The 17,908-nt window shown below is 40.3% G+C and overlaps 1 non-coding gene across 1 annotated transcript; it reads left to right on the top strand.

Annotated features, from left to right (window-relative positions):
* Positions 1–17,125: 17,125 nt before the first annotated feature.
* Positions 17,126–17,232, top strand: LOC134374179 (U6 spliceosomal RNA). Its single transcript, XR_010023054.1, has one exon. It is a non-coding gene; the product is annotated as a U6 spliceosomal RNA (small nuclear RNA).
* Positions 17,233–17,908: the final 676 nt, after the last annotated feature.

A 17,908-nucleotide genomic window follows, 5' to 3' on the forward strand; every position in this document is an offset into this window, starting at 1 on the left:
TTGCTATCTCATCTATAGATAAATCAAAGTTTGGGCCACTAAATATAACATTCCAATTTTATAATTAATCATTTCTCCACTGAGGTATGTTAACTTACTATCACTAATTTATTCATCTATTCATTCAGCAAACAAGCATTTATGGAATGCTTACTATAAGACAATTGCTATGTTAAATTCTGGAAAATGACATTTGCATGTTGTTTTGAAATTTTCAGAATGTAAAATACATTATTTCCGTTGTTTTGTTTGCAGTTCTATAGGGTAAGTATTATCTCCATCTTACAGATATAAAAACTGAGGTTCAGATTCTGGAGACTTTATGGGGGTAAGACTGTCATCCAAGGTTAAACCATGATGAATACAGAAGATTATCAGATGCCTTTTGGTGTCACTGTGCTGGAGGCTCAATAATGAAAAATGGCCCAGTCCCTGGCCTTGTAGGCCTAAATGTTTAATATGTATGTGATCATAGGGTTTGCATATAACTTCTTATCCGAATAGGACACTTTTGAGAGGGAAAGGAGATGCTATAATAATTATGCCAAGACACTTGGTCCAAACCGGGATGGATGGTCATTCCACTCCATGCCATTTTCCCTTATCTTCCAGCCTGTCTGCCCATGGAGAAAACAGTAAATCTCTGGAGGCATATTTGCCTCCACAGAAGCTGGGCATTGCTGAGGAGTGTCTCTGTGTGTGCTGGGGGTGTTGGGCAGACAGGTTAAGGCAATAAGGGGCAGGGAACAGTAACTGGGCTGACTTACGTAACAGCCCGGTAGTCAGAGGTGAACCCAGATGAGAAGTGGAGGCTGCTCATAGGCTGGCTGCAAGAGAGAGGAAGGAAAATGAGCAGAGTCTCTATCAGGACAAAATCAGTCCACCTGGTTTCACATTCCCTTCTAGTAAAACAAAGCCCCACACGGATGAAAATTCTCAAGATCTTTTTCAGATTTTTTTTTTTTTTTTTGGCTGCAGGTCTTTTTTATACACTCCCCCAACCAGGAATGTATTTTCTAATTACATATTTTAAATTATTAAAATAATTATTCTCACTGGGTGAGTGTTAACCATAAAAATTCCAGAGGGGAGAAAAGATATCTCCCTTTGGCTATTGGCACAAAGCTAAAGGGAAAGAGTTGTGTTATTTAAGATCGTGTGCCCAAGACTGAGACTGAGTTAGTTTGCTCTCAAGCAGGAATTGTGTCTCAGAGCTGGTAGGGATTTGAGATGATCAGTTCAGCCTCCTGCCTCTAGACAGTTAACTCCAAAACTCCTAACATACTTCTAAGGGACTTATAGATGTCAGGATAAAGTGTATCCTCAGAATGTTGTAGAAGTTCTTCATGAATCGAACCTGTCTCCTGCCAGCCACACATCTACCATCACTTCCTTATTTGAACTCAGTGCCTGAACTGTAGTGATGAAGATATTGGATGATATCTAACATCTTTGGAGCTCTTAGGGCATATCAAGCAATTTTCTAAGCACTTTACCTGTGTTATCTTAGTTAGTCTTCACAACCCTATTAATTACTTTCTATTAGTAGTATTTTTATAGATGAGGACTCTGAGGTAACAGAGGTTAAGTAGCTTTTTCAAGGTGACATGACTCTGAGGCTACCCAGAGGACTGTAAGGTTTGCTCTAGGATATTCCCTCTGTGTAGACCGTTATTGCCTGAGGTCTTCTGTCTAGCTTAAGAGCTGTGTCTCTTTAAAAGCTGCCTGTGCCCCAGAGGCTGAGTTCAATGTGCCCAGTCTGGGTGTTCACAGCACCCTGTGCAACCATTACAGGCATCACTAGCCACTATGGCTCACGGCTGGCTTTCTGTGCTATCTGTCCCTCTGTGCTGAGAACAACTGGAGGTTAGAAACTCTTTCCTTTATCTCTGGTTTATAGCACATGGCCCATTTAGTAGGCTTTTAAGTACATTTAATACAGTAAAATATGTGTAGTCAGAAAGCAAATCAAACAAAGCTGCCCACTTACCTTTAGAGTGCTACGTGGGGACGTGTCTAGCCTGTCTGGAGAACCAGCAAACTAAAGAAACACAGGACAAAAGGGGCTGTAAGGCATGTTTGCAATTTTAACTTAGAACTGGCATTTGGCAGCAACTATTTAGACCATAGGTCAGGCAAGACTGAATCGCTGATAAAAGTAAGATTGTTTTTGGAAAAATACCCTAAAAAGTACTACAAAGGCTTTGGTAGGTGTGTCAATTGGTATCAACTTCTTGAAAAGCAATTGGGCAAAATGTATCAAGGTCCTTAAAAATGTAAATAGGTTCTGACCTGTTTACTTCTAGGACTTTTTTCCAAGGAAAAATCAGAAATGTACAGAAATATGTATGCATAAGTATTGCAGCTTTGCTTAAAAGAATGGAGGGTTGGAAGCAACCTAAATGTGCAGGCATGTTAGGGCATGGTTCAGACAACTGTGTTACCATCAAATGATGAACCATATGTAGCTACTTATATCATCTGTACAAAGAATTTGTAATGACAGTCAAGGCTTACAAACAAACAAAGCCCCAGAATATGAAATTGTATAAGCGGAATGATTTCAACAATGTAAAAAGAAGGAAATATACTAAAAGTTAACAGTGATTATCTCTGATTGGTGAAATTGGGTAATTATTATTTTTTCTTTATAGGTTCCTGTACACACCAAATATTACACATTGAGCACTATTACTTTAATATTTAGAAAAAAATTAAGATACTGTATGAGACATAACATGTTATTATTCAAATGAATAAAGCTGAGAGATAATATGTAATATCTTAATTAAATGAAAAATGTACCATTATCTAAGATAAGAAAAAATAATAGAATTAGACAAATATAAAAAAAGAGTTATAATAAGTAGAAGCTGGATGATTTCATGGAGAAAAAAAAAGCACATTAGATGTCAGAAGATCTGGTTAATAGTATGTGTGTCAGTAGTTGTATAACCCAAGAGAGTCATTTAACTTCTTTTTTTCTGTTTCTTCATTTGTAAAACTAAATTGGTTGCATCAGATGATCTCCAAGTTTCCTCCTGATGCTAAAAATCCTATGGCCTTTATCCATTGATTCATCAACTATTCATCTCATATGCATAAAAATCCAGATTTATGGGTAATTTGATTGCACTGTATGAGGTGCCGAGTGCGAATTCAGAGAAATCTCTACATCAGCAGAAAGTTAGTGACTAATTCCTGAGGTTAGAATTAGTGCAATTGTAAGGAGCAGGGAGTAGACAGAAGGAAATATAATGGAGAAAGAACCGGAGGGAAAGGCTTGGAGGTGCTGCCAGATGGGATGGGGAGGAAGATTTCTGTCTTGACAGAATCAGCACTAGCTGCGTGGTAGGCAGTCGGTGGTCAGGGGTTGATTGAGCAGTGGTTGAGAGGCTGCCTGACAACTCACCAAAGGAAGAGCAGGGCTGGAGAGGGGGTGACCTTTCACCTTCAGGCTCCCAGCACAAAATCCCTGGAGACCCAGAGTCTTCTCATCCTGTGGAGTTAGAAGTGAATGACTGAAAATAAAGTTCCACCCAGGACATGGCCAAAGGGTAGGTTTTTGATATGTGGTTGAAAACAAGTGAAAGAAATGTTTTTAACCAGAAAGAAAGAAGGAAAGCTTTTGGTCCAAAATGTAAAAGAGGCGTAAAGAGAAAGGAGGAGTACTGTGGAATTCAAAACGTGTCCTAATCCCGGCTTTGCCATGGTCTTGCTGGGTGGCCAGCAAGCCATTCACCCTTTTGAGCCTGACTGTCCTCTCAGTAAAATAGAGACAGCAGTTCCTGCTCCCCATGCCATGGAGGGCATCGGGAGAATCACAGACGCCCTGAGTGACAGTGCTGTATACATCCAGAGTGTCCAAAGTCCTATTTTTCTTTCTCCTCAGCCAGGTGAATCTGGTGGGGGGGGGGGAGAGACAAAGAAACAGAAAGAGAGAGGTATTTCCTATCAGCCAAGTATCCTTCCAATCACACTCCCAAAGATAGCAGATGTTAAATAATGGAAATCCTACAACCTAAATTGAACCCTAGATTTTTCTAAACACTTCTGAGTCAAAGGGCATTGAAATTCTAGGAGAAATATTGAACACTTGGGGTACTCACATTACTTTTTCATGTGACAAATAGGAACGCTATTCATTTCCTTCTAATGCTATTTTAACCCGCAGCTACCATTACTCACTGTTGCACTTTATTTTGCCTATAAAGGCTTCTAGTTTAGTGCTTCAACTTTTGTTGTAGTGCAGGGATATTTGATTAAAATGTCCTCAAGGGCACAGAATGTGTCTTCTGCTCCTCTCGTATTTTTAGGAGAGCAAAACAGACTTGAGTTCATGTTTCACGTAAAACCCAGCACATCCCTTCCTGGGACTATAATTCCCAGTATTTGCATTTGGCTGTGCCTCTGCACAGCAGGTGCAGCAGGCCTGTCTATACCTTCTGCATGACACAGGAGCATGCCAGCTCAAGGGTGTTGGGGTTTCACTTTAGGGATAATAAAGGCAGCTCATTTCTATTTATGGTTTTAATTGATTCTAATCCAGAAGGCTCTGAAATCGCAATGATTTTGTGCCAAGTACCTCCCATGAAGGATGATGGTTTGAAGACCTCTGTCAATCACCCGGCAGAGGTGATAAGTACCCAGGCAGTTCTGATTTTAAGCAGTCCTTTTAATCCAATCAATTGCTGAAAGTCTTACTTCCTGTGAGCCATGCATGGATTAATTCTATAAGAGCACCTTTTCCATTAAAGAAACTGATTGCGAACATCCCATCTGATTGTGAAAATGCTCACCTGCTCAAAAGTACACAGTTCTGGAAAGACACCTTCATTTGCTCCAGTTATTTGGCTGAGGAGAGTAGAGTTTCAACAGAAGTTTAAGAAGCTAAAATTCAACACGCATCCACACTCATACGTAGAGCAATTTGTGCCTGAGGTGAGCATGGAAACTGCAAAGTGACCTTGATTCCATCAGCCACTTTGTAAGGACCTTGTGTTTTTTGGTTATGACAAAAACAGAACAAAACAAAAAATCCCTAAGTCAGGGAGTAGTGGGAATGGTGAGTGTAAGGAGGACTTGAGTTCATTAACTCAAAGGAATGATTATCAAAAATTAAAATCAACCTAAATATCCAAGAATTGGAGAATTATTAAATCAATTATTAAGCTGATTTGAATATAACTATATGCTGGAATACTATGCAATTGTTAAAAATCATGTTATTCTGAAGAATGTATAGTAAGACAAGAAAATATTCATGACATACTATGAAACAAAAGAAGTAGAGTGCGAAACTGTAGGTCCAATTTTTGAGAATTTGTAGTCCTAGAGAAAAAAATGTGCCCGGCAGCGTTCAAAAGAATGAAATGGATCTACTCATATGGTGAGATTCCTAAAACCTGACATTACATCGTGAAAGCATGTTTCAAAATAATGCACAGAACAATCTGATTCAGGGGGAATGTTGGGTGGGGAAGGTTACGGGGACTTTAACCTCCTCCATATAATTGAAATTTCTGTAATAAGAACATATTTATATATTACAAAATTTAAAATCATATTTTTAAAATTTACAGTGGGGGAAGGAAGGGAGAAAAAATACTGGAAATGACTCTGAAGTTCATGTTCTTTCCATTCCATATTACCTTTCCAGTCACATGTCCTTAGGTGCTATGGGGTCAGGTTACCATGCAGGGGAGAGGGGGTAAGAGCCAGGGCTGGGTGATGGGATGGTTGTCTTTAATCATGGGACTCAAACACTAGGATAGTAAATCAGAGGCGGTGAACGAGCTGGCACCACTGGCGCATCTTAAAAGATCTGCAGCTTCTTTGCGGCTCTGGTTCACAGCACAGTCTATTTAGGAGCTAACCAGACAGATTCTAGGACCCACTCCCAGAGAATGCCACCCAGCAGGTCTGGAGGGTGCCCACAGATTCTGCATGTCCACAAGCACTCTGTGTCGTTCTTAGACCGTTTCTTGAGAATCCTTTCTCTAGAGATGTTGTAGAACCAGAAACCAAATGCATGAAGTGCCACCCTTCCCTTCCCAACTTACCAGACACCCTCGGAATCCTTTTTTCTTTCAGGGTGGTCCTTTATGTCCACTTAAAGTTGATTCCACTGGATTAATATGTTGGGTGGGGGCTGCAGGGAGGTAGAGACATGCAGTGTGACTGGGCCGGGAGAGCGGAGAAGGGGTGAAGTGCCCAGTGAAAAGGAGGGGCCATGGCCGCAAGTTTAAAAATCGATAAAAATGCTCTTCTCTCTAGATACCACCCTGCCAAACATATGACATAACAGAGAGTGTAAGACCTGTTAAATAACAGTCACTGTCAAGGGGTTATAGTGAAAATAATTCTAGCATCTGAGAAGGGAGCATCCAGACCCTGGTCATTAGCTTAGCTAGGAGGAAATGCTATTAGTCCACTTAGGGTCGAGTAGAACCAAGATCATCAGATTTCTTCCTGAATGGATTGTTCTGATTGCCGACAGGCTTAGAAAGCAAAACAAAGGTCCTATGTTGCCACCTAGAGCCCAAAGTTTGCAAATATTGGCTGAGGAAATTTGAATTGATCCTGGCTCTTTGGAAAAAATCTCTCTGTTCAAGTTTAATTACAGTACTTAAAACCACCAGCTTCAGGCTTACGAATGCCAATCGGTCCTTTTTCAGAGGAAATGAACGTGTGTCTGAACTCAGGTCTCCGTAATGACCAAATGATTTCAGGATGGAAAAAACATTGGCTGTTTCTTATACCTCTACTTAATGTGTGAGAGAGCATCTCTCTCTCTCTCTCTCTCTCTCTCTCTCTCTCTCTGTGTGTGTGTATGTGTGTGTGTGTGTGTGTGCATGCGTGTGTGTGTTTGTGGGGGAAGGGAGGTCTTAACTGCCACTCTCTAACTGCATGACCTTAGAAATATCACTTAACTCCTCAGGGCCTCTTCCTCATATAAAATAGAGGATTAATTAACTTGACAATACTATAAGCCTTCTAAGCCCTAAAATTCAGTATTTCTAAAATAAGTATTCTAGACTCTATTTTAATCCAGACATAAGTCAGAAAAAAATGGCACAGTATGCAAAAAATATTGGTTCCTGCATTTGTGAATGCGACTTTCTTCATCAAGGAAACTATGTCTTTGCTGCCCCCTAGAGCTCTTATCTGAAATCTCCATGAATTTAATTTAAAAATCCCCCAAATGGGAGATTTCCTTGCTTGAGGCCTGGAGCCTGGCAGCTCCCTGAAATCCCAGGCACATTTTTTTTCCTGCAACATATTACTCACTCTTCCTATTCTTGTTTCATACACATCTGATACGATTCGGTTCGATTCGACCATTTTTTCCAGAGTTCTCTCCCAATGCTTCCTGTTTATTATGGCTTTCAGCTGTTGGAAATTAGACCCACACCATTGAGTTGGAAGAAGGGGCCAATTTTTCTTAATGATTCTTTGCTCCGTAGATGTCTCCCTTGAGTGAGATGTACAGTGACACTAGGGGGGATTATATGTTCTAATTTCTGGAGCCAATGCTTATAAAAAATAATTCCAGCCTCTTTTCTCATGTCATTTCCAAGAAATGTGTGCACCAAAACCCCCTCTGCACTGACAGAATAAGAACTCTGCAGAAAGCTGCCAAATAAACACAGGACTTCTAAGTGGAATTTCAATGGCTAAGTCAGCAGAGGAGCCACATTTTCAATCTCATTTGAAATTATATTCCAGTTCTGAGTTATCTCAGAACTATAGCCAATCTTTGATCCACTCCATCTGCTAGTTGGTGGGCTGTAAATATAGGACAGTTTAGAGAAAACTGGAAACAATTCCTTTTGTCAATTGCATCATCAATTGCATCTTTTTTTAACACTGGCAAGATCTCCATTTAAGGCCAGAATATTACTGTTCAGTTGGGGTTTTTACGTTAAATGGGACTCCTGTTGTCAAAATTTATGTCAGAAATTAAAGTGTTAATAGTGACCTCTTATAAACTCAAATACTACACGAGACCAGTTTAAGGGTCCCTAGAAGTTATGCAATGGTCCTTTCAGTGTTACTGCAGAAGAGGGACCCAAGACCCCTCCTTACCTGATCTACAGCCTCGCTCAAAGTCTAATCTATTCCAGGGTTCAGGCTCCTGTAGGGTGTGAAGTGAGGCACAGTGAGGATGACACAAAGCTTTTTAGGCACTAGCATATCAGGAAATGAATGAAGCATCAGAGAGGTTTGCAGAGCCACAAATGTTCTCCACTGTTCATAGTCCTAAAAGGATCTCCCAGTGGTTAACCTTAAGGGATTATTAGCATTTGGTATAACTCTAAAAGGACCACCCACATATTTGGCTTTTCTACTCACCCATAAAGCATCTACTGGGTCAACCTAGCAACACAGCAGTTTCCATTTTTTTAGTCAAGGTTTAGCACCTTTAAATCCCAGGGAACAGAGAGTAGGAAACAACATAGTCTGTTCTCAAGAACCTGCTCTCTGTTGCTGGCCATGTGTTCTGCTTTTAAGCCCCAGCACCACCCCCACCCCCACCCGAGTCCTACCCCATTCTCCCTGGCACCCTTCATTCTACCCACCTAGAACATGCTGACTCTGGGAGGACAGACTGGAGGAAGAATCAGACCACAGGTGCTTCACAGTAGTTCCTATCCACTCAGAAGTAAAAGGGAAATTAGAACCCTCTGTTTACTACAACTCTTCATTATACATGGCCTGAAAACTTGTTCCTAGCAACAGGAAATGTAGGTCTGTAACAGGATTGAGGAAAGAGGTAGAAGCAGAGATGCCTTATGGTAGACACTACTGCTACTGGCTGATATTTCCAGGTCTCCTCTTTTTCCAAATGCTCAGGAGGATTGCCTCTTTCCCCTCCCCCAAATTCAAATGATCATGTGACTTGCTTTGGCCAATGAAATGAGAGAAGAAGAGAAGACTTTCACCTCTGTGTGGAAACATTTAGGAGTGGTGTGAGATCTCCCTGCACTTCTTCCCCTGCATGGAAGCACACGCTGATGTAGCAAGGCCGTGAGATCAAAATAACCTGGGCTGTTGAGCCACCACATAAAGGACCCGTAAAGGGCTTTACATGAGTGAGAAGCAAACCTTTGTTGTTTAACCCACTGATTGTTTGGAATTGTTTGCTTCTGCAGCGCACCCAGGCTCTCCTGACTGGTACACGCCTTCGTGCTACTGTAAATGGAATCTTTTCAGTCTGAGCATTGTTCTCCTTGCCAAGGGAGACAAAAACAATCAAAAGTTCAAATTTCTCTCTGATCTCCATAAACATTACAACGACCCAAATATTGGGCTTACCCATGCCTTAATCTTTCTTGCTCTAAAAATAATTTCCTTGCTCTAAAAATTAAGTTCCCTTTTAGTTTACTTTAGAATTTTTTGCAAGACATGCTGCACCAGGGATATCAGCTTTTCCAGCCTTGCCGTTACATTTCTGTGCGACCCTCTTAAGTTTGTCCTTAGTATTATGTCCTCCCATCCCCTGTCATTTCCCCCAATTTCTACATGTTGTTTTTAAGTCTGGGCTCATCAGGGTTTCTTTATGAACTCCTCTTTATCCTTCCATATCAGGATCTGTACAACTGCACTTTTGAGAATTCTCAGCATCCTCTAGTGGGCTTCCCTTCTAGAATCTCATGTAATAGAACTATGCCTCTTTTGCTTTGTGCTTTCAAATCAGTTTCCCTCAAGTCTAGCACCATGGTTCCTAAACTGTGTACTGAGATGCACACAGCAGCAAACTCATATGCTCATTGCCTCATGTTTTAAACTTCTGAGGAAAACACAGGAATACCCATCTTCTATCAAACATAGTAAGAACTACTAGCTCAAAATTCTTTACAATTTCAACATTATATTGCATTACATTTCTTTTACTGACATCATATGTTTAAGAAGTTGGGTTTTCAGTGGTTGCTGTGATAAAAAGCAAATACCATGTGAAGATCAACGTACAGCAGGAAATGAGAGTGGCAGTGTCCAATCTGAATCTAGAATTTGAAAAGGCGTGTGGTTCCTAGCAGGTACACACACTCTGTCATTGCTGGTTATTTAAGAATAAAATAAGAATATTATATTTTCTTTCAATTAATGTGTTAAATTTTTCAAACAACTACTTATTTGTTATTTGTTAGAACAGAAATGCTTCCTAAGTCATTGGATCCTAACTACATATAATACAGTCATGCTATGGGCTGCATATACGACAGTGGTCCCATAAGACTATACCTTCTAGGTTTGTGTAATTACATTCAATGATATTTGCACAATAACTAAATAACCTAAGAACACATTCCTCAGAATGTATCTTGCTTGTTAAGGGACATACGACTAAACGTGATAGCTATTTCTTTTGGCCTAGGAACACCATGAAAAAAGTACTGATACATTGTGGGCGTTGTGAACTAAGAAAATGTGGAAACTTTCTGTCTAGGAACACATCCAACCATACTCGATTTTTCCTATGTTTTCAACAATACATGGTTCAGTATCTTCAAAAATCAGTGCTGGGAGAACTGGATAGCCATATGCAAAACAATGATGTTGGATCTTATCTCACACTATATAAAAATTAACTCAGAATGGATCACAGATCTGAATATAAGAGCTAAAACTATAAAACCCTTAGAAGAAAATGTAGAGGTAAATCTTTATGACCTTAGATATAGCAATGGTTTCTTAGATAGGACACCAGAAGCACAAGCAAAAAAAAAAAAAAAGATAAATTGTATTTTGTCAAAATTTTGTTTATCAAAGGACGCTATCAAGAGGGCAAAAGTCTATCCACAAAATGGAAGAAAATAGATGCGAACCATTTATCTGATATATCCAAGGTAGAAACAATTTCTACAACTTAACAAAAAGACTAACAACCCTATTTAAAAATGAGCAGAGGACTTGAACAGACATTTCTCCAAAGACATACAAATAGCCAACAAGCATATGAGAAGATGCTCAATATGGTTACTCACTAGGGAAATTCAAATCAAAACCCAATGATACCACAAATTTAGCAACTTAAAAAAATTACAAAGCAGAAAATAACAAGTGTTGACGAGAATGTGCAGAAATGGAATCCTTCATTCATTTCTGGCAGGAATGTAAAATGGTACAGCTGTTGTGGAAAGTTTGGCAGTTCATCAAAAAGTTAAACATGGAATTATCCAAATATATCCTAGGTATATATCCAAAAGAGCTGAAAACAGGTATTCAAACAGATACTTGTACACAAATTGTTCATAGCAGTACTATTCACAATAGGCAAAAGGTGGAAACAACCCAAATATTCATCAACTGATAAATGGATAAACAAAATGTGGTCTTTCCATATAATGGAATATTATTCATCCATAAAATGAAATGAAGTACTGATATGCGATACAGCATGGATGAACCTCAGAAACACTATGCTAAGTAAAAGAAGCCAGGCACAAAAAGTCACATATTGTACAATTCCATTTATATGAAATATCCAAAATATGTATTTCCACAGAGACAGAAAGCAGACTATTGATCACCAGGGGAAAGGGGAAGGGGGAAGAGAGAGTCACTGCCTAATAGGTATAGGGTTTACTTTTGGGGTGATGATAATTTTTTGGAACTTGATAGAGGTAATGGTTGCACAATATTGTGAATGTATTAAATGCTACTGAATTGTGAACTTTAAATGCTTTATGGTTAATTTAATGTTATGTAAATTTAACCTCAATTTAAAATATACATGTACACAAACACACACACACACACACAAAAGTATGATCATCTTTTTCTGAGGTATCTGTAACTTCTACTCTTCCAGTAATACTCACTTGCTGGTGGAATTAATTAGGTCCATTAAGTCAGGGACATTAGCCTTCTTCTACCATATAAGACAGGGGTTCTTTACCTTTAGTTCACCTTCAGAGGGTCAAGAGATCCCTTGAAATTATATGTGAAATTTTGTGTCCATGTGCATTTTTCTGGGGAGAGAGACCACATGGTGTTAAAAATAAGTTTCAACATCAAGACATAGATAACACTTTCTGAAATAATGAAGGAGACCTCCAAAGGAGATGGTCAAAGACTGGTTAGACAGCACTTAAATCCCTCACCCTCATACAGAAGGTTGGAGGGGGTTGGGTGAGAATGAAGATTTTTAGGAAGACTATTTGGAGAGAGCTATCTGAGTGCTTTGAAGCACTTTTCCACAAGAAGGGGTGGAAAATGCTTTCCCCTTCATTTCAAATCAAGAGAGAGGGATTCATTAAGAGACCACCGAGAAAGCTGATCGCCCTAGTCTTCTACAACTAAAACTTAAAGGGAAGACAGAAGCTGAATACCCACCTGAATCAGAGAGTAGAGAGAGGGAGCTGGTTTGGATGCCCAGCACTCCCTGGGTTGTTCAGGCAAAATTGTGGGAGTGTTTTCTGTGGGCCAGCTGTGGTTCGTGCACAGGAGAGCCAGCTGGGGGCTAACTTGGAACACTGCCTCAAGAGTTGTCCAAACCTCATCCTGGAGAAGCTCCTGGTATCCTGAAAATGTAGGGCTTGAGGAAGGAGTCAGTTACAGCCAGTGAAGAAGCGTCTCCCCTCACCAAGGAAATGACAGGGGAGAGACCCCTGTCTACTGAAAGGGACCCTAAAAAAGCTACAAGAATACCTGCAAGAGGAGCCAGGTTTCTCATGGTTGGAGTGGGAGCTTATATAGAAACAGGGGGAAGAGTCTAGAGTGATTTGTATTGCAATGGGTTAGAGATGAAGACTCTATAAACTTACGTTTAGCTAAATACAAATGTTTATTTATAGAAATATTTACAGATATTTATATAAATGTAGATTAGTTTACTAATGTAAGATGTTAATGGGGAAACTGGATGTGGGAATATATGAGAACTCTTTGCAAATTTTCTGTATATGTAAAACTATTCTAAAATTAAATGTTTATTCAAGATCAATCGTATGAGTTAACATTCAAAATATATAAGGAACTCCTACAACTCAATAGCAAAAAAAAAAAAAAAAAAAGGGCAAAAAAATAGATAGCCCAATTAATGGGCTATTTCATTTATACGAGGTATATAGCAGTCAAACTCACAGAAGCACAGAACCGAATGGTGGTTGCCAGGGGCAGGGGAGAGGGGGAAAGAGGGAGTTGCTGTTCAATAAGCATAAAGTTTTAGTCATGAAAGATGAAAAAGTTCCAGAGATCTGCTATACAGCATTATACTTATTGTTAACACTGTACTGTTCAGTTAGAAATTTAACAAGGTATAATTTGTTGCATGATTTTTACCACAATACTTTTTAAAAAGTCAGTGTTAGGGACTGGCTGGTTAGCTCAGTTGGTTAGAGCATGGTGCTGATAACCCAAGGTGCGGGGATCGATCCCGGGGCTGGCCAGCTGCCCAATAAATGAATAAATAAATAAAAGCCAATATCATGACAGAGAAAGAAAAGCTGAGAAACACCTGCAGACTAAAGGAGACAAAAGAAACATGAAAATCTTTTTAAAAAATGGATTGCAGGGAGAGTGAAAGTGCCCGGAAGGTAAGCAGGTGGAGGTGAGCAGAAGCATGATGCAGCGAGGAGACCTTACCTGCGGGTTTTCCATGAACATCGGGCCTGTACTGGGGAAAGGGGAGCCCCGACTTCACATCAGGAGATGAACGTTTTAATTACTGAACTGAAATCGGTTTTTGTGGTTTAAAGTGACTGCATGACCAGAAAAATCACAAGACCTGCCTGGATTTTCATCCAGGGGCAGGAGAAAAATGAGCCCCAGAGAGTGCTCAGAAAGGAGAGGAGATGAAAACAGAGGCTACAGGACTGCATCCTGCGGGTCATGCTGCTGCACCTGCTCTGCTCCGGCTCTCAAGGTAGTCAGGACCTCAACATGCTGTTGCTCTAAGAAATGAGATTGTCACAGGTAAGTCAAAAATGTCTTCAGGACCAAAAAGCCCTTCCAGCAAATGTCCTCTAGAATGAAAAGCACCCACTCACCACCCATGGGCACTCCTAGGCATGCCTCTTGGACAGTTTTCAGATCTGTGTCAAGACTACTTCATTTCTTCCCTTGTTCAAGGACCTGAATAATTCACACAATATCACGACCATTCTTCTCACTCCTTCATCCTCACCCAATGCCTCTGGTGTGTCTCACTAGTTCCCTGAATGAGTTGGGTACAATCGGAACGCAACTCTTCTGTCACTCCTGCTTCCTATGTACAGACATCATATGTAGGCCCATTTCTCCTTCCCCTGGTTACAATTTTGGGCAGTTCAATTGTTCTTCAATCACTTTTAATTCTTAAAAAGCCTGACAGTAATCACACAACAGCATATAATAATAACAATCACCATAATCCTTATCTAATTAAAATGTCTCCCCTCACCCATCTCAGGCCTACCTCAGCCTTGAAAGCCTGCAGTGGAGAAGAGAGTTACGGTGGATTCTTCATGTCTGCTCATCCTACCTCCTCCCCTATGCAGCAGCCACTATTCATTCCTCTTCTTGGGTTGGAGCAGAGGGAAGGGAGGAGAAGCAGGGGTCAGGAAAAGTCTCGCTTGACTGGTGTTGCAGGTTTCTGGGAAACAGACTGCAATGGAGATGTGGTGCAAGAGAGTTTTGTGGGAAGTGCTCCCAGGAACACACCGTGAGGGCGTAAGAGAAGTGGGACTAGGCCACAGGAGGTGGTGGACTGCCGGGCAGTTGCCACAGAGGTCTCCGCCACTCCCATGGGGGGCTCTGTGGTTCAAGTGGCCTTTCACATATACCACAGGCACCACCACTGCTTGTTAAGGAAGCTGGGTTCAGGTTGCCTCCACGGAGAGGACCTAACCTTCCACCAAGGGCAATTCCTGGAGAAGGAATCAACTGTGAGCTGGGGAAGGAGAACCCTGGTCCCGAAAGGGGGGTCTGGGCAGCACACAGCAGCATCTACTGCAACTGATGTAGTTTTAAAAGAACATTGGTACCCTCTGAATGTGGTAGATGCCAAATGCTGATTCCTTCTCTTGCACGGGGTTATTGACTTTAAAGAGACCAATCAACACTGGAGATTTTGACTTGGATGATGTCTCCTTCAGCTGAAGTTGCCTGACAGCTTTGTTTCAGCGCTGAGTTTCCAAAGTCTGCTTCTCTGTTGGGGTCTCCTCACTTCTCCAGACAGCCATCTTGGGTTGAGCCCCTCTCAAGATGACCCAGTTCAGCTTTCTCCAGAGTTTTTTCTGGCATATACTAGAATTGGCCTAAAAAAAAATTGACCCTCCTATCTAAATGGTGCCAGAAGGAAAGATCAACTATTCTAAACCAAATTCATCATCCTTGACAACGTGCTCCATGTTTCATGTGTCATTTATCCAACAAGTCTCAACCACTGGTCCAATCATTTCACTCTCTGAGAATATGATTTACAACTAATCTATCTTAAAGTGTCTGACCAGAATCTACAGTGCTTAACATCGGAAATGCTATGTGATTTTTATTGAGACTTTTTTTCAGTGCCTATGATGGGTGATTGCTAACACCTGCTCTGAAAAGTTTTCCGGCTACAATCATTATGTCCCTAAGCTGTAGCTTAGAACTTTGGGTCTCAATGACCAGTTCCTCAGTGTGTCAGAGGCCTCAGGACTGTTTCTTGAGTTTTTCTAAAAACCTGACCATAGTTTGTCCCTCAGCCCACCTCCATGTGGAGGTGGGTTTTGGTTAGATTTCTTAATTTTCAGAAGATCTTAATCCTACTCTTAGCTCAGTGACTGTCTTTTTCCTTAATTAATAATTCAAAATAGTCATTGCTCAGATTCTTGTCAGAATTTACAATTTTGAACTCTCTATTCTCTAACACTTATCAAAAGCTATTTTCAAGAAATATTTATAGAGGCTGGCTTGAAAGGACAGGCAGGCATTCCTTTAGATACTTTTAAATTTTACCTTAGGATTACACCAGACCACGTGAGTCTCCTGCTTTTTGCAGAAGTGTGGTTCCGTGCTTTGGCCTACCCTGAAGGATTTTATGAGAGACTTACTGTTGAATTTATGGGGGCTGTGGTTAAGAAACCAAGCACTTCATGACCGTGCTTCCTCTGTATGAGGTCTCCTGGGTGTTAAGGAAAAGATATGCTTCTCCTCATGACCCGGCTTGTTTGTAGCTAGTGGATAATATAAATCTTGAAGCTGAGTTGTCTTCCTCTTTACATTGAATTACCAAAAAATTTCAAAGCCAAATTTTGTGACTCACCCCTGGCAACTATCTAGACCTTAAGATATTCATTTCTTGGTATTAATATTACTATTTTTCTACCCCTTTCCTTCTTATAGACTCCCTATATTCATTTTTATCCTTTTATTTGTACATATTTTTGTAAGTCACCTTAAGTCCTTCATAGAAGAAGACTTGGTTATAAACAAAATGAAATAACCATCTCAACTCCAGTTTCACCGCTTCCTTGCCTAACCACACACTTCATTTGACTTCTTAGAGCACTCATGATCGAAGCTCATTAAATAATTAATAATAATGATGATGATGACAACAATGGTAACAACTATTGGTTGAGGGCTTCTAGGAGCCACGTTATCTGATATACATGATCTCATTCAATCTTTACAGCCACCCCCAAAGGGAAATATTATTTTCCCATTTTGCAGACAAGGAAACCAAGGCTCAAGAAGTTTAAAGTATTTGCTCCAGGGCAACTTTAGTAAATGACAGAGCGAGGACTGGGACACTCCAAAGCCCTTTTTCTTTTCTCTGTGCTGGGCTGCCCACTCTGTGGGATGAAGCTCTTCCACCCTTCATGAATGTCACTGTTCCATGGGTTTGAGCTGATATAAAGACATATAGTCATAAAAACCCAATGATTCATTTCTGTAATCAGGGGATGACGTGGGGGTGGGATCCCTGAGCCATTTAACAGACTATTGTCCTGCCTTGCTGAGTGAGTGAGCAAACTCCACCATCACTCCCTCTCCCCTTTGAATAAGGTGGCTTAGACCAGAGGTAGAGATAGAACTGGAAGAAGGCGAAGATAAAATCTAAAAAGAAATATTCTACTGGCTTTCCAACATGGGACTGAAGAAAGAGGAAGGAACTGGAGTTTATGTTTTTATTAGCTTGTAAGACTAGTCAGTGCTCGCTTAGGCAGCACATATACTAAAAATGGAATGATACAGAGAGGATTAGCATGGCCCCCACGCAAGGATGACACACAAATTTGTGGAGTGTTCCATACTTCTTATACCACATGTTCTCACTCATAACTGGAAGCTAAGAAAGAAGGGAAAGAAGGGAAGGGGGAAGGGAAGGAGACAGAAGGAAGGAATGAAGGCAAGAAAGAAAAGACCACTACAATATGTTGAACTTTCAGAAGGGGAGTACGAACCTAAGGATACTAGAGATGCGGGGAGGAGGTTTGGGAAGTGATGGGTCAGGCAAAGGGCATAAAGAAATATCACCATTTGTAAAAATGAATATCCTACTAATAAATAAAAATTTTTAATAAAAAAGATGAATGGAATAAAAAAATTTAAATAAAATAAAATAAAAAAGAGATGGGATACAGTAAAATGGTTAAGAGGGAAATCTTTAAATAAAATAATAAAAGGCGAAAGATTTTATACGATCTGGAGAGAAACCAATTAATAAATAAATTCACACACACACACACACACACACACACACACAAAACCGGGGGGTGGGGGAAGAAGATATAACACCCACAATTACTTGAAGTTGATACGACAAGCAAACAGAAAGGACATTGTTGGGGGGGAGGGGGGGAGGGAGAAGGGAGGGAGGTTTTGGTGATGGGGAGCAATAATCAGCCACAATGTATATCGACAAAATAAAATTTAAAAAAAATCAATCAATCAATCAATCAATAAAAATAATAATAATAATAAAATAAATTTT

Source organism: Cynocephalus volans, chromosome 3, assembly GCF_027409185.1.
Source record: "Cynocephalus volans isolate mCynVol1 chromosome 3, mCynVol1.pri, whole genome shotgun sequence".
NCBI lineage: Eukaryota > Metazoa > Chordata > Mammalia > Dermoptera > Cynocephalidae > Cynocephalus > Cynocephalus volans.